Consider the following 25,758-nt stretch of genomic DNA (forward strand, 5'->3'; position numbering starts at 1 on the left):
AATATGAAAATACCAATTTTCTAAGAAGCTGTATCTTAAAACTGGCGTGTTATTTCTATGTAGTATATTTTAGTGTCATATAAAATTATTTCAATTTTTTTTTCATTTCTGTACAACTGATATTTATAGTCAGATCGAAAGTTAGGGTCATGATACACTCTTTCAGCTTTTAAAAATTGGTGCAATTAAAAAGTAAAGCCCAGGTCTACCTAGGCAATGCCAAAAGTCCAGCCATATTGAATTTATGTACATGCAAACTTATTGGGCTTAATGCCCTTTTTACAAAATGTTTATTGGGGGCCTGGGTGGCTCAGTTGGTTAAGCATCCGACTTCATCTCAGATCATGATCTCATGATTTGTGAGTTCGAGCCCCACATCGGGCTCTGTGCTGACAGCTCGGAGCCTGGAGCTGCTTCATATTCTGTGTCTCCCTCTCTCTCTGCCCCTCCCCCACTCATGCTTCATCTCTTTGTGTCTCTCTCAAAAATAAACATTAAAAAATATAAAAAAATTAAAAAATAACAAATGCTTATCTATTTTGGGAGAGAGGGAGAATCCCAAGCAGCCCTGGGATGTCAGTGTAGAGCCCAACGTATGGCTTGATCTCACAACCATGAGATCATGCCCTGAGCTGAAATCAAGAGTTAGATGTTTAATCAACTGAACCACCCAGGTGCTCTGATTTAATGCCTTTTTTAAAAGTTAAATTCAATAAATGCCAATTATAAGTGATTTTTATTTACATTAAGTGTTTTGGTAGAATTTATTATTTTACCATATGTGTGCATGTGTGTGTGTGTGTGTGTGTGTGTGTGTGTGTGTGTATTTTTGCTTAATAGTATCAAATTTACCCTTGAATATTGTTAGGACATGTATTACTATATTACTATTTGGTGAAATGCCTTTTCAGTGGAAATGCAGTACATTAAATATAGTGTATACATGGTTATAACCAAAAGCCTAAAAGGTTAGAACTTCTGTTTCAAATTAGAATTGAAAAGATTTTTCTCTGTCCTCAAATTTCACTTTTCAGTCAATGTGATGTCCCTTGAAGTTAGTGTTGGTTAACTAGTTGACTTGCACTGTTCTTTTTTAGTAATTATTTTTAGTGTATTTATTTGTTTTGAGAGACAAAGAGTGAGAGAGCAGGGGCAGAGAGAATCCCAAGTAGGCTCCACCCATCAGCAAGGAGCCCAAAGGGGGGCTCGAGCTCATGCATGATGAGATCCTGACCTGAGCTGACTTCAAGAGGTAGACACTTAACTGCCTGAGCCACCCAGCCACCCTGAGTTGCTCTTCTTAAACACTGATACTCCGTTATCTCAATTTTCACATGCACATACACCCCTTCCCTGCATTTAGGTCCAGGCCGATAGAAAACTCAAACTCCCCTGTATAGAACTCTACAATAGACTTTCACTTTCCCATTCTATCCTAATTATCTTGTTTGTTTTCCTCCTAAGACATAACTATGAATAATAAATTTTGTATGTATTTTTTTATGGTTCAAAAGAGTCTAACTTCTATGAAAGCATCTTTTGCCTCAATTTTTCACTGCTCTCTACTTAGTGCCTGAGTACAATACGTACTCATGAAATATTAGTTTGATAGATTTAAGCATGAACACATAAACAAATAGATGCATCTGATTAATCAGGATATTTAGAGGAAATGAGGTTTTCCAGAGTTCTGACCAACCCTGCTGATCAAGTTTGTTTTGCAACCTTGGAGTTAGCCCATTTAAGTGAGAAATCAGGATTTCTCAGCTGGATCAAGAGAAACAAAATCTAAGCCACTTGTTTAGAAAATGAGCTGGACATCTTTATTAAAGCCTAGCTTCATATCTACTTTTGGGATTAAAGGACTTAGAAATTTTAAAATTTAGAACAAAACATACACCTAATTATTTTCAGTTCTACTGTCAAAGCACACTGATTATTTCAATTTATCCTGCCTACCACCCACTCAAGAAAACACTTATTCTCATTCTACCTATTCCCCTGATTACATTTGGTCCTCTGTCTCATTACCTGGATATTCTATTTCTGTTCCATTTCACCAAATTTAGCTACTGAAAAAATATCAACAAAAAGACTTTTTCCTTTACCTGATTCCAACTACAATCTAATTTAAGCCTAAGTTCTTTTCGAGAATATAAGGCCTATCTAGCCTTATATCCAAACTTCTCACGGTCAAAATTTTTTTAGTTCCAATTTGGCCCAAATTGAGGAAGACCATGCATAGAAGCAACAGTAGGAACTTGTCAAGGAATATGGTTGTTTTCTCTTCTTCTGTGACATAGGTTTGACTTATTCATCGCCACTGGTTCTGCAGCATGAATTTAAAACAGGACGAAGTACAGCTCTTTGTGTTTCATGCCGCAGATCAATTTAGTATGTCAGAAAACAGTTTACTTTCATTTGCTTCCTCGACTGTCAGAGAACCTCGCAATTTTTTTTAATAAGGAACTAATATTAAGAGTGAATTAGATTTGGATTCCAGTCACAGGTACATTATTTGTTAGATGTGACCTTGGGGAAGTATTACAGTCAGGATGATTCATACAGAGTGTGTTAAGGATTGACCAAGGAATGTTTGGTAGCATTTACATTGATCAAGGAAAACTAACCTTTGCAAGAAAGATACTGGAGCCCAATCAAAAGAGAAGCTCTACCATATAAGATTACTGAAATTCTACAGTGAAGGCCCCCCTCAACATCCAAGCTGAATGGATGTCTGTCAGTGAGATTATATTGTTTTCACCTGTCTGCATCAATATAATTCTCTCATTTGTATTATTAAGTGAATAAAATAGTTTATCATCACCATATTTTTCTATTCAATGATTTTTCCTCTAACTCTGCTTCGTTCATTTTCATATTTTTTATTTTTTATTTTATTTTATTTTTTTTTTTAATTTTTTTTTTCAACGTTTTATTTATTTTTGGGACAGAGAGAGACAGAGCATGAACGGGGGAGGGGCAGAGAGAGAGGGAGACACAGAATCGGAAACAGGCTCCAGGCTCTGAGCCATCAGCCCAGAGCCCGACGCGGGGCTTGAACTCACGGACCGCGAGATCGTGACCTGGCTGAAGTCGGACGCTTAACCGACTGCGCCACCCAGGCGCCCCATTTTCATATTTTTAAAGTTTATCTTTAAGGTCTACATTCCTTTTGTAGAATATAGAAATACTTAACCCAATCATATATTTTTATTTATTAAAATATTAGCATGCTTATCATGCCTTTCACAATATTTTTTCCCACTAATCAGAAACCTGTGGTCTCAAATGAGTAATAAGACCTTTCCAACTTTCTATTAATATTCATAAAAGTAATACTTCAGAATAGTCTTCCTATTACTTGGACAGTATTAGAGAAAGTGTCCTGAGATTTTTATTCATAAAGAACACATTAGTTCAGCCTCAGAATAAAAATTTAGTAAGTGTACAGATTTGAATACCTTTTTGTCTCTTAAGATTTGAAGGTTTGGGAAGTAATACTTCCATTGAAACTTTAATATAATTGTAACTTTTATTGAGATTACTTTCCTCTAATAGACATTGTAGGAATTGTTACCAAATAAGCTAACAATTTTTTGAATTTTAAAATTTTCATGTAACTTTGATTTGGTAAGAAAAAAATTGATACTACAAATGTATCTACTTGTAAGAGATAAAGCTGTAATTTTCCTCAGCAAGCAACAGTTGTTTGCATATTCTGACAAATAGTGGGGGGAAAAAAACAATTGTTTGGAATTATTTCAACAGATGCCAACTTATGAATAATTGCTGTAATAATTGCTGAAACTTCTCTTTTCCAGATTTTGTGTGATTAGTAGTCATCCAAAGTAAAATGCTTAACATGTTTGTTTTACACAATTATCACATCACTTAATAAAATTTAAATGGGTGGAATCATAAATTAAAAATCAAATTTCTATGAGAATGAGATAGGAATACAAACATTCACATGGCTCTTCTTTATTTCTTCTTCTCCCTGACTTGTCTTGCTTTTAACACTCAAATGCAGACGTCTAAACTCAGTACAAGAGAGGCTACTTCTATAGTATTTTAGAGTAGTTGAGGATATTAAGTGCTTAATTCAGCATATTATTTTACATATACTAAATTTAATTGAAAGTTATTAAGGTGCTTGTATGGAATTAAAAGTAAACATGAATTTTTAAAAAATGTGTATTGATTATAAACTCAACATTTAATCTTTAAAACAGCCATATGTATAACACCATAATAAAAAATAGAATAGTGGATTGTGTAATCTGCTTTCAAGGATTTTATAACAAACAACACTTGTTTTTCTTTAGCAATGGGAACTTTTTGTTCACCTAGATTATTTGTTTTCAAAACATGAGCAGAACAAAAAACCCCAACTGTGATAAAATAGTTTAATTATAGAACCAGAGAAATAGTAAACATGATTCCTTAATTAGTATCATCTAGTAATGAATAAATCAGACTACAAATATTACATAGATATTTCATCTTTCTCATTGTTTTGAAATGACTATATCTTCCCTTTCTTGAAGATACGGCCACATGTTTTCTCATCATTTCATTGATCTATTAATAAACACCTGCAAACATACCCTATTATTTAATTCACCCCAGACTTGGCACCCAAACATCAGGATGAAAAGTGCCTAGACTTTATGTCAAGGAGCTAAATTACTCATCTTAAAGCATTTGTTGTATGGACAGGTGTCTCTTGGAACTCTCTCCAAGGTGAGAAGTGATGGCAGGCACCACTTTTCAATTCTCCTACCTTGCTGATGCTTGTCAATGCAGGCATCATTTTTGTATTCTCCTCTCAACCTTGCTGGCCCCTAATGTATGGGTTGGGTGCTCCCCTGTGGCCCTGCCCCACTAAGCCTAGCCAATTCAAATGGTGAATGAAGGGGATGCCCCTTGAATGCCTGGCTCTCAGGGCCAGGTAGGGCTTGCCTTTCTGGGCTCTGAAGGACTCAAACAGAGACCATTCTTTGCAGGCTAAAACCCCCAGGGCACTGCACAGACAGCAGACTGCAACACACCTAGTCCTTCTGTGAAAACACCCTCCAGACTGGTAGAGATAGCTGTTGCATCTAATACAGACAAACACAGAAAGTCAAGAAAATGAAGAAATGGGAATATATTCCATATGAAACAAAAAGTAAATAAAACCATGGAAAAATCCTTAATGAAATGGAGGTAAGTAATCAATTTTTAGTTGATAAAAAAGTTCAAATCAAAGTTTAGTTGATAAATTTCAAAACTTTATAGTCATAAAGTTGCCCATCAATCTATAGAGAACAATGGATGAACACAGAGAAATCTCCAAGAAGTCATATATATATATATATATATATATATATATATACACACACACATATATATATATACATATATATATATATATATATATATGTATTTATATTTATATTTAAAGTACCAAAGAGAAGTTATAGATTTGAAGCAAAAAATAACTGAACTGAAAATTACATTAGAGTGGTAAAGTAATGAACGAGATGAGGACAAAAGAAAAGAAAAAAGGAATTTACCATCATTGAACTAACCTTGGAAGAAATGTTCAAGAGACTTCTTTAAGCTAAAATGGTAGGGTACTAATTAGTAACAAGGAAACTTGAGTATAAAAATGACACTGATAAAGGAGAATGTATAGTAAAGAGTGAAGTTAGCATGAATGTTAGAAGACAAAAGTAATACAAATAACTATAACTACAGTAATTACTTAATGGACACACAAAATTAAAAGATGGAACTGTGAAATCAAAAACAAAATGTTGAGTTCATAAGAAATTAACTCTCGATCATCATGAAGGAGGCTGGCATTTATATAGGCTGATATATGGAAGGCTCATGGTAACAACAAATCAAAAACCTATACTACATACATGAAAGCTGCTATTCTCTCTATCTAACTGTAACATTAACAAAGGCAGAAAACCCCAAGTGAAGAAAGAGAAGTAGAGAGCAACAGAGAGAACTCCCAAACAGCCATAAAATGATTATAAAAGTGGCAATAACTACATAAGAATCAGTAATTACTTTAAATATACTTGGACTAAATGCTCCAATCATAAAACAGAGTAAATGAATGGAACAACAAAACCCATTTATAGGTTGCCTACAAGAGACTCATCTCACATAGAAGAGCACAAAGAGTCAAAGTGAAGGGAGGTAACAAGAGGCTTCATGCAAATGGAAAAAAAAAAGCTGGAATAGCTATACTGCTATACTCTTATCAGAAAAAGATTTTCTAACAAAGATTGTAATAACAGGGGCGTTTCATAGTGATAAAGCAGTCAATCTATTAAGGAGATATAATTTTTAAAAATATTTATGCACCTCAGCCTGGAACACTTAATATATAAAGTGAATATTATCAGACTAAACAGGATGAATTGAATTCAGTACAATAATAGTAAGGAACTTTAACACCCCATTTACATCAACTAATATATCATCCAGACAGAAAATCAATGGCTTTAAATGACACATTAGACCAGATACACTTAACAGATACACCAGAACATTCCAGCAAAAACAGTAGAATATATGTTCTTATCCAATGCACCTGGAACATTCTACAAGATCATATATTAGGCCCCAAAACAAATCTAAATAAATTATGGAGAATGAAATCATATCAAGCATCTTTCAGCCCACAATAATATAAAACTGAAAATCAACCACAAAGATAAAACTAGAAAAAATCCAAATATACACAGATTAAACAATATGCTATTGAATAACCAATGGTTCAATGAAGAGAGCCAGTAAATAATTAAAAATATAGCTTGAGAGAGGCACCTGGGTGGCTCAGTTGGTTGAGTGTATGACTCTTGATCTCAGCTCAGGTCACGATATCATCCTTCACGAGACTGAAACCCACATCAGGCTCTGCACTGACAGCACAGAAATTGCTTGAGATACTCTCTCTCTCCCTCCCTCTCTCTCTCTCTCAAAATAAACTACCAACAAATTATACACACGTGCGCGCACGCACACACACACACACACACACACACACACACACACACAGCTTGAAAGAAAGGAAAATTAATATACAACATACCAAGACATATGGGATGCCACAAAAATAATTCTAAAAGGGACATCTTAGTAATGCAAGCTTACTTCCGGGGGCGGGGGAAGGCCTCTCAAGACAAGCTAATTTTACACCTAAAGGAAGCAGAAGAAGAGTAACAAATGAAGATCAAAGTTAGTAGAAGGAAGGAAATGATAAAACTCAGAGTGGAAATAAATGAAATAGAGGCTAAAAATTTAACAGAAAATATCAATGAAGCTAAGAGCTAATGCTTTGAAATAGAAAACTAGAAGAAATGGACAAATTCCTGGAGATATTCATTCTTCCAAGACTGATTAAGGAGTAGAAAATCTGAACAGGCCAATTTTTAACAAGGATATTTTGAGGTTTTTAATTACTGATTCAGGACCAAAATATCACTGGGGAATTCTACCAAACCTTCTAAGAAGAGTTAAAACCTATTCTTCTCAAGCTGTTCCAAAAGCTGAAGAGGAAGAAAGGCTTCCAAGCTCTTTCTCAAAGACCAGGATTAGCCTGATACCAAAACTAGACAAAAATACCATTTAAGAGAAATAGAGAGAGAGAGAGAGAGAGAGAGAGAGAGAGAGAGAGAGAGAGAGAGAATGAATTGCAGGCCAATATCCCTGATGAACACAAATGAAAAAGCCTCAATAAAACACAAGCAAACTGAATTCAACAACACATTCAAAGGTCATACACCATGATCAAGGAACATTTACTCTAGGGATGTTAGGTTAGTTCAATATTGTAATGATACACCACATCAACAAAATGAAAGAAAAAATCTTATGATATTCTCAATAGATGCTGAAAAAGCATTTGACAAAATTCAGCATCAATTTATGATAAAAACTCTCACCAAACAAAGCTGCTATAGACATATTGTACCTCAACACAAGAGGGACAAGACCAGAGGTAACATCATACTCAATGGTGAAAGCTAAAAGCTTTTCCTCTAAGAGCAGGAAGTAACCCAAGGATGTCCACTCTTGCCACTTTTTTTTTTAAAGTTTATTTATTTGAGAGAGAGATAATGTGAGCAGGGGAAAAGAAGAGAGAGAGGGAGACAGAGTAAGATGCCCAACCAACTGAGCCATCCAGGCACCCCACTCTGGCCTCTTTTGTTAAAAATATTATTGGAATTCCTGGCCACAGCAATTAGTCAAGAAAAGGAAATGAAAAGATTCCCAATGGAAAAGGAAGAAATAAAATTGTTACCACTTGCAAATGAAATTATTTTACATATAAAAACCCTAAAAACTCCACCCCAAAACTGTTAGAATTAAGTTTTACACACAAATTGCACTTTTATAAAAAACAAAAATAGAAATTAATAAAGCATTCGCATTTACAGTTGCATCAAAAAGATTCAGTAGCTAAGAATAGATTCATCAAAGGAGGGAAAGAAATGTAAACTGTAAGGCATTGTTCAAAGAAATTGAAGACAACACAAATAAATAATAAAATATCACATGCTTATGGACTGGACAATCAATATTGTTAAAATGTCTGTATTGTCCCTAGCAATCTATCAATATGATGACATAATCTCTATTTAAAAAAAAAAAAAAAGGAGGAGCCAAGATTGCAGAAGAGCACAGATTTTTTGCATCTTGTGTCCATCCATGAAATATAGCCAGATCAACACTAAACCATCCTGCACCCCTAGAAAACTGATTTGAGGATTAACACAACAATCTGCACAACCTGAACCACAGAACTCAGCAGGTACATGGCAAGGAGAGGTGACCTGGGGGAGAGAAAAGCCACAGAGGGCAGGGAGCTGTTTTTGCTTGTGGAGACAGGATGGGGATGGAGGGAGAGCAGGGGAAAATATCCCCCCCACCAAATTCAGCTGGAGGGAAAGTGGAAACGTGGAAACAGCCACAGGGACTGAACTAAAAAGGGAGAAATGACAAAGAAGATGGTTTAAATTCCACTAAGACTATATAAACAGGAGGAGCACAGTGTCTGAAATTCCACAGCTCAATACCTGGCAGTGCTCTTTTGGGAAGGGTGAATCCCCAGGAGCAGAGTGAGGTCCAGGAAATTCTCAGGCAACATGGGAGAAGGGGTTCCACTGCTGGAAAGACATTTGATAGAGGCTGTGTGGCCACCCAGTCCCAGCAGACCCCAGAGGTCCCAGGAGACCCCAGAGAACAACCACATTTGCTGGTGCTGGAACAAGGTCATTAAGGGTGAAGCCTGGCCCCAGATCTGTGTTGTGATTTTCCATAACCCCCGAAACACTGCTGCCACATGATTGCGTGAACTTTTTCTGGGGCAGGCTGGCACCCTGCCACAGTCTCTGGGCATAGGCTGCAGCACAGTCCCGCTAATGTTCCTGGGTGTGGCCAGGACCAGGCCATTGGTCAATGAGACCCTCCCACAGAAGCTCAGAGCAGGTCAAAGCCACAGTCCCTCAGAAGTGAGGGGTCGGGAAACACAGCCTCATTTGAGACAAAACTCAGGAGAGCGGTGCCACCTGGCAACCTGAAGGCTTAGTCACAGACAGTGTGAAAGTGGGGAGTGGACAGAAGTTGGAGATAAAGGATGGGTGTGTGGTTGCTTGTTGGGGAGAGCAGAGTTTTGATACTCTGCTGGGTATCTGCTGGGTAGCTGGTGATGCCATTTTCACCCCTCCCACGCATACGCATACACATCTACAAGTGTCACAACAATCCCCCTCCCCCCCCCCCCCCGTTAACTAAGCAGCGCCATCTAGTGGGGAACGCAGCTGTTACACTAAGCCCAGCCCAACTGGGCCAATCTTGCTCTTCAGGAACACCACAAATCTCTCCACCTGCTTAGTTTATGGAGTATAAAGTGCTTCATAGTTTGACTTCTAGGAGAAGCTGATGTAATTTCAAACATATTTCACTCTGTTCGCTATTCCATCTATTCAATTTTCTTTTTTTCCTTCTTTTTTGTTTCTTTTCTTTTTCTTAAAAGTAGACTTTTTCTTTCTGTATTCAATTCTTATTAAAATATTAGTCTTTATTTTTTCTACTATATTTTTTACTTTTTTGTAAATTTTTTAAATTTTATCTTACTTCCATCATTTCATTTTATTCTATTTCATTCTATTCATTTTCTCAAATTATCACCCATTTTCCTTTTTTGTTCTTTTTTCTCTAATATGCCAAGCTCCTTTCAATAAACAGACCAAAACACACCTAGAATCTAGCATCATTTAGTTGATGTTTTTGTGTGTGTTGTTTTTAATTTTTTAATTTTAATTTTTTTACCTCATCAATTCCTTTTCTCCCTTCAAAATGACAAAACGAAGGAATTCTCCCCAAAAGAAAGAGAAGGAACAAACGACAGCCATGGACTTAATCAACACAGATACAAGCAAGATGTCTGAACCAGAATTTAGAATCATGATTGTAAGAATACAAGCTGGGGCCAAAAATAAATTAAAATCCCTCTCTGTGGAGATAGAAGAAGTAAAAACTAGTCAGGATGAAATAAAAAATGCAAGAAGTGAACTGCAATCTCAAATGAATGCCACAGCAGCAAGGATGGATGAGGCAGAAAAGAAAATCTGTGATATAGAGGACAAACTTATGGAGAATAAGGAAGCAGAAAAAATGAGGGAGACTAAGGCAAAAGAGCATGATTTAAGAATTAGAGAAATCAGTGACTCATTAAAAAGGAATAACATCATAATCATAGGGGTCCCAGAAGATGGAGAGAGAGAGAGAAAAAGCGGTAGAAGAGTTATGTGAGCAAATCATCGGGGAAAACTTTTGTAACCTGGGGAAAGACACAGACATCAAAATCCAGGAAGCACAGAGCACTTCCATAAGATTCAACAAAAACCAACCACAAACAAGGCATGTCATAGTCAAATACACAAAATAGGCAAGGAAAGAATCATGAAACCAGCAATGGAAAAAAAGTCCTTACTCTACTAGGGAAGACAGATCAGGTTGGCAGCAGACCTATCCACAGAAATTTGGCAGGCAAGAAAGGAGTGGCAGGATATATTCAATGCGCTGAATTGGAAAAATATGCAGCGAAGAATTCTTTATCCAGCAAGACTGTCATTCAAAATAGAAGGAGAGATTAAAAGTTTCCCAAAACAAAAATTAGAGTTCATGACCACTAAGCCAGCCCTGCAAAAAATTTAAGGGGGACTCGCTGAGGGGAGAAAAGATGAAAAAAAATAAATAAAAGACCAAAAGCAACAAAGACTAGAAAGAACCAGAGAACACCACCAGAAACTTCAACTCTACAATAAACATAATGGCAATAAATTCATATCTTTCAGTACTCACTCTAAACATCAATGGACTCAATGCTCCAATCAAAAGACACAGAGTAACAGAATGGATAAGAAAACAAGATGTTTTCTTATGCTGTTTACAAGAGACCCACTTTAGACCTAAAGACACCTTCAGATTGAAAATAAGGGGATGGAGAACCATCTATCACGCTAATCGTTGAGAAAAAAAATCTTGAGTAGCCATACTTGTATCAGACAATCTAGACTTCAAAATAAAGACTGTAACTAGAGATGAAGAAGGGCATTATATCATAATTATGGGGTCTATCCACCAAGAAGACATAATAATTGTAAACATTTATACTCCAAATGTGAAAGCACCTAAATATATAAAACAATCACAAACATAAAGAAACTCATTGATAGTAATACCATAATAGTAGGGGATTTCAACACCCCACTTACTACAATGGACAAATCATCTAAACAGAAAATCAACAAGGACACAATGGTTTTGAATGACACACTGGACCACATGGACTTAACAAATATATTCAGAACATTTTATCCTAAAGCAGTGGAATATACATTCTTCTCCAATGCACATGGAAATGTTCTCCAGAATAGATCACATACTGGGACACAAATCATCCCTCAACAAGTACAAAAAGATCAAGATCATACCATGCATATTTTCAGACCACACCACTATGAAACTCGAAATCAACCACAAGAAAAAATGTAGAAAGATAACAAATAGTTGGAGACTAAAGAACATCCTACTAAATAGTGAATGGGCTAACCAAGAAGTTAAAGAGGAAATTAAAAAGTATATGGAAGCCAATGAAAATGCTAACACCATAGCGCAAAACCTCTGGAGTGCAGCAAAGGTGGTCATAAGAGGGAAGTACATAGCAATCCAAGCCTTATTAAAGAAGGAAGAAAAGTCTCAGGTACACAATCTAACCATACACCTTAAACAGCTGGAAAAAGAACAGCAAATAAAACCCAAAACCAGCAGAAGACAGGAAATCATAAAGATTAGAGAAGAGATCAGTGCTATCGAAACCAAAACCAAAACAAAACAGTTGAACAGATCGATGAAACCAGGAGCTGGTTCTTTGAAAGAATTAACAAAATTGATAAACCACTGGCCAGTTTGATCAAAAAGAAAAAGGAAAGGACCCAAATAAATAAAATCAAGAATGAAAGAGGAGAGATCACAACCAACACAGCAGAAATAAAAACAATAATAAGAGAATATCATGAGCAATTATATGCCAATAAAAGGGGCAACCTGGAAGAAATTGACAAATTCCTAGAAACATATAAACTACCAAAACTGAAACATGGAGAAATAGAAAATTTGAACAGATCCATAACCTGCAAAGAAATCGAGGTAGTAATCAAATATCTCCCCAGAAAAAAACAAGAGTCCAGGGCCGGATGGCTTTCCAGGGGATTTCTACCAAACATTTCAGGAAGAGTGAACACCTATTCTCTGGAAGCTGTTCCAAAAAGTAGAAATGGAAGGAAAACTTCCAAACTCTTTCTATGAAGCCAGCATTACCTTGATTCCAAAACTAGACAATGACCCCACTAGAAAGGAGAACTACAGACCCATTTCCCTGATGAACATGGATGTAAAAATCCTCAACAAGATTTTAGCCAACTGGATCCAACAATACATTAGAAAAATTATTCACCATGGCCAAGTGGGATTTATACCTGGGATGCAGGGCTGGTACAATATCTGCAAAACAAACAATGTGATTCACCACATCAATAAAAGAAAGGACAAGAACCCTATGATCCTCTCAATAGATGCAGAGAAAGCATTTGACAAAATACAGCATCGTTTCTTGATAAAAACTCTTAAGAAAGTAGGGATAGAAGGATCATACCTTGATATCATAAAAGCCATATATGAAAGACCCAATGCTAATATGTTAGAATATTGATACTACCCAAAGCAATCTACATATTCAATGCCATCCCTATCAAAGTAACACCAGCATTCTTCACAGAGCTAGAACAAATAATCCTAAAATTTGTATGGAACCAGAAAAGATTCTGAATAGCCAAAGGGATCTTGAAAAAGAAAACCAAAGCAGGAGGCATCAAAATCCCCAAATTCAAGCTGTACTACAACGTTGTAATCATCAAGACAGTATGGTACTGGCACAAGAACAGACACTCAGATCGATGGAACAGAATAGAGAACCCAGAAATAGACCCACAAACATATGGACAACTAATCTTTGACAAAGCAGGAAAGAATATCCAATGGAATAAAGGCAGTCTCTTCAACAAGTGGTGCTGGGAAAACTAGACAGTGACATGCAGAATGAACCTGGACCACTTTCTTACACCATACACAAAAATAAACTCAAAATGGATGAAAGACCTCAATGTAAGACAGGAAGCCATCAAAATCCTTGAGGAGAAAGCAGGCAAAAACCTCTTTGATCTTGCTCACAGCAACTTCTTATTCAACACGTCTCTGGAGGCAAGAGATACAAAAGCAAAAATGAACTACTGGGACCTCATCAAAATAAAAAGCTTCTGTACAGTGAAGGAAACAATCAGCAAAACTAAAAGGCAACTGACATAATGGGAGAAGATATTTGCAAATGACATATCAGATAAAGGGTTAGTATCCAAAATCTATAAAGAACTTATCAAACTCAACACCCAAAATCAAACAATCCAGTGAAGAAATGGGCAAAAGACATGAATAGACACTTCTCCAAGGAAGACATCCAGATGGACAACTGACACATGAAAAAGTGCTCAGCATCACTCATCATCAGGGAAATACAAATCAAAACCACAATGAGATACCACCTCACACCTGTCAGAATGGCTAATATTAACAACTCCGGCAACAACAGATGTTGGTGAGGATGTGGAGAAAGAGGATCTCTTTTGCATTGTTGGTGGCAATGCAAGCTGGTGCAGCCACTCTGGAAAACAGTGTGGAGGTTCCTCAAAAAACTAAAACTAGAACTACCCTACCACCCAGCAATTACACTACTAGGCATTTATCCAAGGGATATAGGTGTGCTGTTTCAAAGGGACACATGCACCCCCATGTTTATAGCAGCACTACCAACAATAGTCAAAGTATGGAAAGAGCCCAAATGTCCACTGATGGATGAATGGATAAAGAAGATGTATATATATATACAATGGAGTATTACTCAACAATCAAAAAGAATGAAATCTTGCCATTTGCAACTACATGGATGGAACTGGAGGGTATTATGCTAAGCGAAATTAGAGAAAGACAAAAACATATGACTTCACTCATATGAGGACTTTAAGAGACAAAACAGATGAACATAAGGGAAGGGAAACAAAAAGAATATAAAAACACAGAGGGGGACAAAACAGAAGAGACTCATAAGTATGGAGAACAAACTGAGGGTTACTGGAGGGGTCGTGGGAGGGGGTATGGGCTAAATGGGTAAGGGGCACTAAGGAATCTACTCCTGAAATCATGGTTTCACTATATGCTAACTAATTTGGATGTAAATTTTCAAAAATAAAAAAATGTAAAAACATACATGACAACCAGTTATAACAACTTGAAGATTCTCTGAACTACTGATGTATATTGCCATGCATTTGAGATGTGGACAAAAGACAAATTTCTGTTCTACCTTAATAAGTAATTCCAGGCCACTTTATTATTTTCTAAGTGATATCTGACTTTCAAGAATATCATTTACTTCAACAGCAAGACAGATCATAAATTTCCTTTCCAAGTACAACTTTGAAAATTATGTGTTGGATCCTATATATGTTAGATACTCTTGATTCAAATATATTTTAGATTATGTATTTCCCAAACTCCTGATAATTTACTAACAAACTGAAGCCCTGTCTGATAGCTAGAAGCGTTACTTTTACATGATGCATTTAGCTTCGTGAAACTTTAAACAAGTACTTTCGGGTGCAACTCATTTTCTTCATTATTCCACAGTGACCGATTTCAGTAGCTGCTCTGGAATACACATTTCAACTCACGTTAACATACTGTTAATGTATTTAAAGTGTTTACGTATAGTCAACATGGAAAATGCATTTCATTTAAAAGTAGAAACAGGTTCCCCTTTCTAAATGAAAAATTTATGAATATGTAAATGTGAGTTCAAATCATAGCATAGGGATCTTTTTTGGGAGATAGTTGGTAATAAAAAGAGTGAATGCTAATGATGTATTTTGAAGACCATATTATTAAACAAGTGAAATAGAACATGGAAATATTGAAGAACTTGGGGGACAGAGACTATATTTAGTGTGGACTCTCACTTCTGTTTTTTATTAGCTTTTAAGTAGTTATAATAATACATGCATTCCCTCCTTCTAATATTTTTGTAATGGCAAAAAGGAAAATATATATGGATATTGTTTTAAGAATTTTAAAAACCAATTAAATGTGATTTTCATTGTTTTTAGTGATTTTATTCTTTTTTTTAATATTTATTTGTTTTGAAAGGGGGAGAGAGGAAGTGCAGGGCAGGGGCAGAAAGAGAGGAAAAGAGAGAATCTATTCCCGCAGAGCCCAAGGCAGGGACTCTAATCCACAAACCATGAGATCATGACCTGAACAGAAATTAAGAGCTGGGCGTTTAACTGACTGAGCCACCCAGGCACCCCTAAGTATTTTTATTCTTTGAGAGCCATGATGACATTAATAGCAATAATTAATAAAAACAGAATCTCATCATGCACCTAATTACATATCCATGACTGAATCTGCCACTTACTGACCTGGTAAAGAAGGAGGAGGCTTGGTTTTAGCACCTCTTTCCATCAGAACAGAGAAAACCCATGAAAATCATTCTGTCTTTTACAGGAGAGTGGAGAAAGTATTGATAAAAACCTCAGCATGCAGTTTTCCCTTGAACTATAAATGCTCGCTGTATGTTGGGGGGGAAAAGTTTTTGTTTTGACTGAGTAGGCTAACTATTTTGGGGGCAGGGAGATATACATGGTTTTTCCAAGCTTGTTTCTGACTGTTTTGGGCAAAGGTTTTTTCTAATTCTGTTCATTGGTAGCAGCAACAGCTGGTTCTCCTCCCTCTGATGGAGATTGCCACCATGTCCTTTCCTATCCCAGCTGATGAGGGTGTCTATTATTTATGATCATTAGATTACACTCATCCCTCAGCTTTTGGGCAGGTATACAAAAACAAATCGGCACATCAATCTTTTCCTCGCTGAGTTTCCAGTCTATGCATTCACACCTGCCCTTCTCCCGTATTTATCAGGCAAAAGCTTGTATCCACAGATGGGCCCAGCACCATGAAGGAAAGGAAAATCAAAATGTAAAAGAATTCAAATCTACAGGCAATTCCATCATCTTACTCAAAATGCTCAAAAAAAAAAAAAAAAAAAAAAACCCAACATTAGCCCTTGATAATCCATGGTGGTCAATTAGCAGCAGCAGTGTTTTATTTCTAGTGAATGTCTTTTAGATGTAAACACATCATTACCTATAAATATCAGGAATAAAATGTATATGTTCAACTTGTTAAAAATATACAGGGAAAGAAAATACTTTTTGATATAGTAAAGAAACAAATAATAGTTCCTTGTAGTAAAATTAGTAACCCTAAGAGTCATTTTAGAAAAGGAAGAGGTGCTAAGATCCACGTGTGTCCCAAAGCTAATGCATTACATTGTTTCAAAGTTAATGCACCAAGGTGTCCTTATTTAAAGGACTCTACAGCGATCATAATATTATTCCCATTTTTATAGGAGTTACAGAGCTTAAGGTATTTCTACATTTCTATCCACTTGTATAAATTCATCCTGACCTTTGGTTCATGTTCAGAGAGTGATTGCACCACACTGTGGCTTTAGTTGGATTAATAGATTTTTTTTGGCTTCCTGCATAAAACATGATGGATACTATGCATATCTTTAGTGTAAGAAATATAAAACTAAGTTCACTGACTTTTGCAACGTAATGACATGAATCGAAAAGGAATCCAGAGCTTCATTTTAGGGATCTATTTACAAGGCCACCGTAAATGAATGAAAAGTAAAAATGGTAAGGTTAAGACCGTTACATCATTTCTGTACTAAAGATAGATTTTTAAATACATGCCCTCTGACCTGGCCTTCACGTGAATTTCTAATAGCAACTGTGCTTTGAACTGCACTCAGTAGTTACAAAACTCTAGAAGAAAAATTAAAAAAAAGATGAAAAAGTTAATTTTAAGATGTCTAAGTCAATACTACAATTATGTAGAAATAAGTACCACTTATTAATTCTGATAGTACCCTTGATATTTCATCTATTTACAATACCCCTTCTATCAAGTAGATTATACGGATCTAACAAAGGATTTGGTGAAACTAAGGCAAAAGCTGACACTCATAATAAGAGAATGGAGTTTTAAAAATTATCTTTTAAGATGCTTAATTTTTCAAGTATGTTTAGACTCTAATGAAGTTAATTAATGGTGTTTAAATTTATAAATTTAAATATATATTTGTATATATTTTATACTTACATCTCATAGCAACATCTACATATTTGTATTTGTACTCCTCATTATATCCCTATATATATTTATATGTGTGTCAATTAACTTATTTTAAGGTCTGCAGGTTAATAATAAAGCATTATTAATTTTTGCTTGCCTTAAAATGATCAGTTTATTTTTTTAAAAAAGCTAAGCCTGTGTTTTAAGTCATCTAAAATAACAACTCATCATTAACAACATTCAGTTCTATAATAGAAGATATAGTCTCAGGAAACAGAATATACTGTTAATCTGAAAATCATGAATGTCTTCTCTAACCTTTGGGTGTACTGAAATTTCGATGAAGATTTCTAACTGAAAACCAGCGTGATTATTTCTGCTAAGAGTATTGTGTCTTATTATAGTCTCTACTGAGAATTGTAGAAAAGATCACGTTAGCCTAAAAAACAGCAGATAATAAGCAGTCCTAAAATATGATGTATAATCAACTTTAAAGAAATACATTTTGACTAGCAGAGACCCAGACAGCAGATAGGAAGAGACTAAAATCACCTCCTTTAAAGGATACACCAAACCTACACCTAAATACAGAGCAATTTCTCTTGGAGAACTGAGGCCTGATTAAAAAGGTTTTACACAACAAATGATAGAGGGGCCATTCAGTGGTGGGTAGAAAAGATAAAGGCACAGTAATGAGAACCCTTCCCTTGATGTGGCAATAAGGAGAAATATCACTGAGGAGCTCAGGCACAGATTTTCCTGCTCTAGTAGCAAAGTAACAGTGGATTCTATCAGTTGTATTTCTACGCACTAGTCATAAGCTATCAGAAATTAAGAAAACCATTTACCATTGCATCCAAAAGAATAAAATACCTATGAGTGTATTTAACCAAGGAGGTAAAAGATCTGTATTCTGAAAACTAGAAAACATTGTTCAAAAAAAAGAAAAAAAAGGAAGATGACACAAATAAATTGAAAAATATTCTGTGCCATTGACAGTTTTCACAAAACTACAGCAACCAACCATAAAATTTGTATAAAACCACAAAAGATCCTACACAGCCAAAGCAATCTTGAGAAAGAAAAAGCTGGAGGTATTCCAATATCAGACTTCAAACGATACTGCAAAGTTGAAATAATCCAAACAGTATGGTACTGATCAAAAATAGACACACTAATGAATGGAAAAGAATAGCAAACCCAGAATAAACCCATGGGTACATGGTAAATTAATCTGTGACAAAGTAGATGGGAATATACAATGAGAAAAAGACAGTCTCTCCAATAAATGGTGTTGGGAAAACCTGACAGCCACATGCAAAAGAATGAAACTAAACCACTATCTTACACAATATATAAAAATAAACTCAAAATTCATTGTAGACTTGAAGACCTGAAACCATTATATTATTAGAAGAAATCATAGGCAGTAAGTTTTTGATGTTACTCTTTGCAATATTTCTTAGATAGGTCTCATAACAGACATTTTCCTGAGACAAAAGATGGCCACCATGCCTGCGGCAACATGTTTAGCATTATTCACCATCAGGGAAAATACAAATCAAAACCATAATGAGAGAGCACCTTACACTCATCACATCAAGTATTATCAGAGAGACAAAAAATATCAAGTGTTGGCAATGATGTGGAGAAAAGGTGACTCTCATACACTATTGGTAGGCATGTAAGACTAAAATACCACTTAATACATATAATCCAGTTCCAGTTTAGGGTATTTATCTCAAGAAAAATACCCCATCTATTTGAAGAGATATGTGAGCTCTTCGGTGTACTGCATTATTAACAAAAACCAAGATATAGAAGCATTGTAAGAGCCCATTGGTAGATGAATGGATAAAAAATGCAATATTTGTATGTATATATCTATACATATAATGAAATATTACTCAGCCAAAAAAGGAATCAAATCTTGCAAGGTGCTACAATATGGATGAACATAGAGGGTATTATGCTAAGGGAAATAAGTCAGACACAGGAAGACAAATACTGCTTTTCATGTATATGTGGAATCCAAAAAACAAAGCATAGGAACAGAACAAAACAGACTCGCATACAGGAAAAAACCCTATTGTTTACAAGACAATGACTGGTGGGCAAATTAGGTGAATAGAATTAAAAAGTACTAACTTCCAGTTACGAATAAGTCATGACAATGAAAGGTCTGGCGTGGGAACATAGTTAACAATATTGTAGTAAGTGTATGGTGACAGATGGTAATTGGACTCCTGGGGATCATTTCAAAATGTATAGAATATCAAATAACTAGGATGTACACCTGAAACTAATAGAATATTGTAAGATTTGAATTTTAAAAGTTACACATTACTGTTATCTCTATTAAATATGAAAGCGACCGTAAATACTGACTCATGTTTGAAGTAACTTAAGACATCTTAGTTTTAATTTTTTGTATGTACAGGAAACATAATTTACTTTAAAAAAAAAACAAGTGCTTCCTTAAGGGTTACACAATAGGATGATTATAAACTTTCAAAGTAGAAGTACCATAATATTAGAAATACATATGATCCATAGTATGCAAGTAAAACTTAGGTTTTAACCGAAATTAATCTACTATTAAGGGACAAGAACATGACATTTATTAAAAGTCAGAATCCAAGCCTTCACTCAACTGACTTTAGTATGTGGTTTTCACGAGCTATTGAACCCTCTCAGAGTATTTTGACCTTACAAAGGGAATGACGAAACTGGCTTTTACTGGGGTTCTACAGTAAGCAAGCCAACTTATTCGAAGATTTATTTTTGGAGCCTAAATTACATGAGGATTTTAAACATTGGCAACACCTAACTACTATCATTTTATATTTGAAACATTTATGTTAAAATGCTCACACTTTGCCAAACAATAGAGGACCATGAAGAGTTAAAGCTGGAGAAAGGTAGAATAGCAATGCCTTAACATTCTTCCACCATTGTATATTTAAAACATAACCTATAAAAATTGTTAAGTATTTGAAAAAGTCACCATTTATAAGAGCCATCAAAAATTATATGGTCTTGCATTTGGAGCTTTTAAAAATTATTTTCTTATAGAACATAAAAGTTACCATTTTAACCACTTTTAAATGTAAAATTTAGTGGCATTAACCTATTTACATGGTTGTATAACTATCACCATCATTCATCTCCAGAAATTTATTTCCCGAAACTAAAATTCTGTACCCATCAAACAATAATTCTTTCTTTCCTCCTCCTAGCCCCCGGAAACCACCATTCTGCTTTCTCTAGGAATTTGACTACCCTTGGTACCTGTTTTATGTTGCATCATATGGTATTTTTGATTTCTGCATCTGTCTTATTTTACTTAATATAAGGTCTTAATTGCTTATCCACTTGGTAGCTTTGCAAAAAAATTCATTCCTTTTTAAGGTTGAATAATGTTTTACTGTAGGTATATATTAAATTGAGTTAACCATTCATCAGTGGACATTTGGAGTATTTCCACATTTTGGCCACTGTGACTGTTGTTCATATCAACAATGGTATACAAATATCTCAAATCCCTGCCTAAAATACTTTTGGGTATTGCTCAGAAAGGTAAGTGCTGGGTTGTACATATGATAATACCATTTTTAATGTTTTCAGAAACCACCATACTGTTTTCTACAGTGGATGCACCATTTTTCCTTCCCACCTAAAGAGTTTCAAATTCTCCACATTTCAGCCAGTACTTTTTTCTTTTCTTTTTTTTACTGTTTTACATTAGGATGGGTGTAATCTAGCATTTTTTTTGTAGCTTTGGCTTGCACTTAACTAATGATTATTGATGTTGATTTTTTTTTTCATGTTTATTGGCCATCTCTATGTTTTCTTTGAAGAAGTATCTATTCAGTCCTTTAATTTTGAATCAGGTTGTTCATCACGAGTTGCAGTTAAGTCTGAGGAGTTCTCTGTATATTCTGGCTATTAGTCACTCACTAGCATTTCTCCAGTTCTTCACATTGCCTTTTCACTCCGTTGACAGTGTCCCTTGATGAATACAAGTTTTTCTAATTTTACAATTGAGCCCAATTTATCCACCTGGCTTTTGTTGCTTGTACTTTTGTTGTCATACCCAAGAAATCACTGCCAATTCCAATGTCACAACACATTTTCCCCAAATTTTCTTTCAAGACCTTTATGATTTCAGTTCTTACAGTTTCACCTCTCATCCATGTTGAGTTAATCATGTATATGATGTAAGAAAGGAACCCAACTTCATTCTTTTGTATGTGGATATCCAATTTTCAGAGCACCCTTTGTTGAAAAAACTACTTTTTATATGATGAATGGTCTTGAAACCCTTGTAGAAAATCATTTGACCATATATGTGACCATATTGTTTCTGTGCTTTTTTTCCCCCATTGGTTTGTGTGTCTGCTTTCATATTAGCATCTCACTGCGTAATTACCGTAACTTTGGAGTAGGTTTTGAAATCAGGAAGTATGAGAACTCCCACTTAGTTCTTTTTCAAGATTATTTAGGCAACATAAGGTCCTTTAAAATTTCAAATGAATTTTAGGGTGGATTTTTCTATTTCTGCAAAAACAAAAACAATAAATACAATACGGATATTTTAATACAGATTGCAATGAACTGGTAACTCACTTTGGGTAGTTCTGACATTAAGTATTCTAATCCATGAACAAGGGAGGTTTCCATTTATTTCTTAATTTCTTTCAGCAACATTTGAAGTTTTCAGTGTACAAGTGTTCCGTCCCTTTAGCTAAGTTTACCCCTAAGTATTTAATTCTTTTCGATGCTATTGTAAATTCTTCTTTTCTGATTGTTCATTGTCAGTAGATATAAATGCAATTGATTGTTGCATGTTTGTATCCTGCAATTTTGCTCAGGTTATTGTTTTTAATTTTTTTGTGGATTCATTAGTTATTTCCTACATATCATATGTGAATAGAGATAATGTGTACTGTTTTCTTTGCAGCTGGATACCTTTTATCTCTTTTTTTTTCTTGCTTAATTGATCTCCCTTGAACACTCAATACTGTGTTCAATAGAAACACTGAAACCTGGTATCCCTTTCTTCTTCCTGATCTTAAAGGAAAATCACTTTTCACTGCTGACTCTATGTAAGCTATGAGCTTTTCATATATATGTATATGTATATATATATGTATATATACATATTTATTGAGATAGTTTTCTTCTCTATCTTGTTTATGTATCATGAAATAGTTTGAATTTTTTCAATTAGATAATTGTGTGGGTTTCTTTCCCACTTTATTAATGTGGTTTATTGTGCTAATGTTAGTATACTGAATCATCTTTGCATTACAGAAATAAATCCTACTTGGTCATGATGTATAGTCCTTTTACTATGATAAATACAGTTTGCTAGCATTTTTTGACTCTTTTTGTATGTATATTCATCAGAGATATTGGTCTGATTTTCTCATGTGTTTTTTTTTGTCTGACTTGGGTATCTGGGTAATGGTGGCCTCACACAGTGAGTTAAAAGTGTTCCTTTGTCCTCAATTTTTGGAAAAAAAATTTTTTTTTCAACGTTTATTTATTTTTGGGACAGAGAGAGACAGAGCATGAACAGGGGAGGGGCAGAGAGAGAGGGAGACACAGAATCGGAAACAGGCTCCAGGCTCTGAGCCATCAGCCCAGAGCCCGACGCGGGGCTAGAACTCACGGACCGCGAGATCGTGACCTGGCTGAAGTCGGACGCTTAACCGACTGCGCCACCCAAGCGCCCCAATTTTTGGAAAATTTTAAAAAGGACCAGTTTTATTTTTATTTTACCGTTTGGTACAATTCTTTGGTGAAGGTGTCTAGTCCTGAGCTCTTAATTGGGATTTTGTGGTTATTGATTAAATCTCTTTACCACTTATAGATCTATTGAGATTTTGTATTTGTTCATGATTCAGTCTTCGTAAGTTTTACGTGTTTAAGGAATTTGTTCACTTTATCCAGGCCACCCTCAGCCCAAGCCCTATGTGTTTTTTTCAATTTCCCCTGCACACAGATGTTTTAAAATGTCTTCAATTTCCAAAGAGTTTTATCTCCATTTCTTCTCAGTGCCTTCAACGTTCTATCTATTAATGTACCCATCTTCTTTTGTCCAAGGCGATTGCAGGTTTGTAGGTTTCTGCAGCTTTCACAAGCGGTGTGCGTTTCTTCGCATGGCTTCTTTTAGGGAAATTCCCATAGCTGGGATCTCAGGCTATCAGATTCTTGGGTTTAGTGAAAAAGACACCAATTCTTCAAGGCAGCCCCTTAAGCAGGTTAGAACATTGACAATAATATTCACTCCTTTCCCCTCAAATTCAAAGAAGATAACTAGGCTTGTGTTTTCCCCACTGTGGTGTGTACTCCATTGGGCTGCATTGGGGAAATGATTAGTAAATAAGCCGTGCATTTTCCCACCATTTTAAATGAGGCATTTTTTAAAAATTGGGCATGTGGTTTTTGTAGGCCTTTGACAATTTTCCAGAGTTTTAGCCAGCTGGTAGTTGTGTTTTTAATGTTTTTATGAGGGTACAGGAGCCCGGACTTAGTCTACAATTCTGGCTTCATTCTTTTCTAGTTATTTTTAATATAAGTATTTGGCCCAATGAAACAAAACACTGACAGTAAAACTGATGAATGGGTCTTCCCCTAAAACCATAATATCAACATATGAATTTTTATAATACACTAATCTTGTATGTTTGAGCTTAAAAAGGCAACTAAACCAAAAGGGGTTCCTATCCAAAAAGTTCTATGGTGAAGAGTTAATAGTATTCAACGTATAAAAGGAAATTCTATGAAAGTGTTATAGAAATTCCTCTTTGACTACCATTACCCCTTAATTCCACATCTCAGACAACATATTGCAACAATTCATTTCACATCTCAGGGATCTAGTCATTTTGAGTTCTTGGGCAGAAGATGTTTCAATGAATTACAAAAATATATAATCTTTTAGGTCACAACACAGTTGGTGAATTTGCCTTTTATTAAATGTAGACTGAATAATAATGTTGTTAGCCAAATGACTTCATATCAACATCCCTTATTAAAATGCCAAAAGAAAAGTGGTATCATACACATGTGCCATTACACGGTTCAAATATTATGTGATCCTGAACTTCCATATATAAATGTTGGTAGTCCTAAAGATCTACCTTTTTAAAGCATTTGAATTCCACTATTATTGTCATAGCAATCAAATTCGTTTTTAATACTTACACTTCCCTTAAATGTTTCTTGTTCCATGATTTGTATTTCTAAATTATATTTTAGCTTATCCATCATTTAATTTCAGTAACATATGAATCTTGACTAAAAGTAACATAAAATGGCCTTGAGTGTTACAATGAAATTGCTATCCCTGGAAAACAAAAATGCAATCCTCTCTTGTAACACGTGTGAAATAAACCTGTCCAAGCACCCTTAGTAGTAAAGATACACAAATATTTCACTTATGAACAAAAATAAATATTTGCTTATATTTAAAAAAGACTTATTTCTTGATCATTTTGAAACAGATATATATTTTATAGTATGTACACATACTCGTAATCCTATTTTAATTTTGGTGTTGCTCTAAAAATTAGCACTTAAACATCTAGGATTTTGCCATCTATTTTATGTGCTAATTGTGCTAATTTTATACTCTTTTAAGCACAAGTATCATGTGTATATTAATAATCACAAGTCACTGCTAGTAGGTAGATTAAATAAAAATTCCAATTGTCAAATGCAAGAGTTTTCAGTATTTCAAACATGTTTCATGGAATTAAGTGCTTTTATATTTAAAAGATGTTTTTTTAGTAATATCTCCTTATTCAGTATTTATCCAGTTCTGTCCTTGCATTGTATCTTTGGGACAAAATCAGTTCTAGTATTTTAATTAAAATATGCTCTTCTGGAAAAAAAAAGTAAATGGCAGCTGAATATGCATTC

The sequence above is a fragment of the Leopardus geoffroyi genome, chromosome B1 (genome assembly GCF_018350155.1).
Source record: "Leopardus geoffroyi isolate Oge1 chromosome B1, O.geoffroyi_Oge1_pat1.0, whole genome shotgun sequence".
Taxonomy (NCBI): domain Eukaryota; kingdom Metazoa; phylum Chordata; class Mammalia; order Carnivora; family Felidae; genus Leopardus; species Leopardus geoffroyi.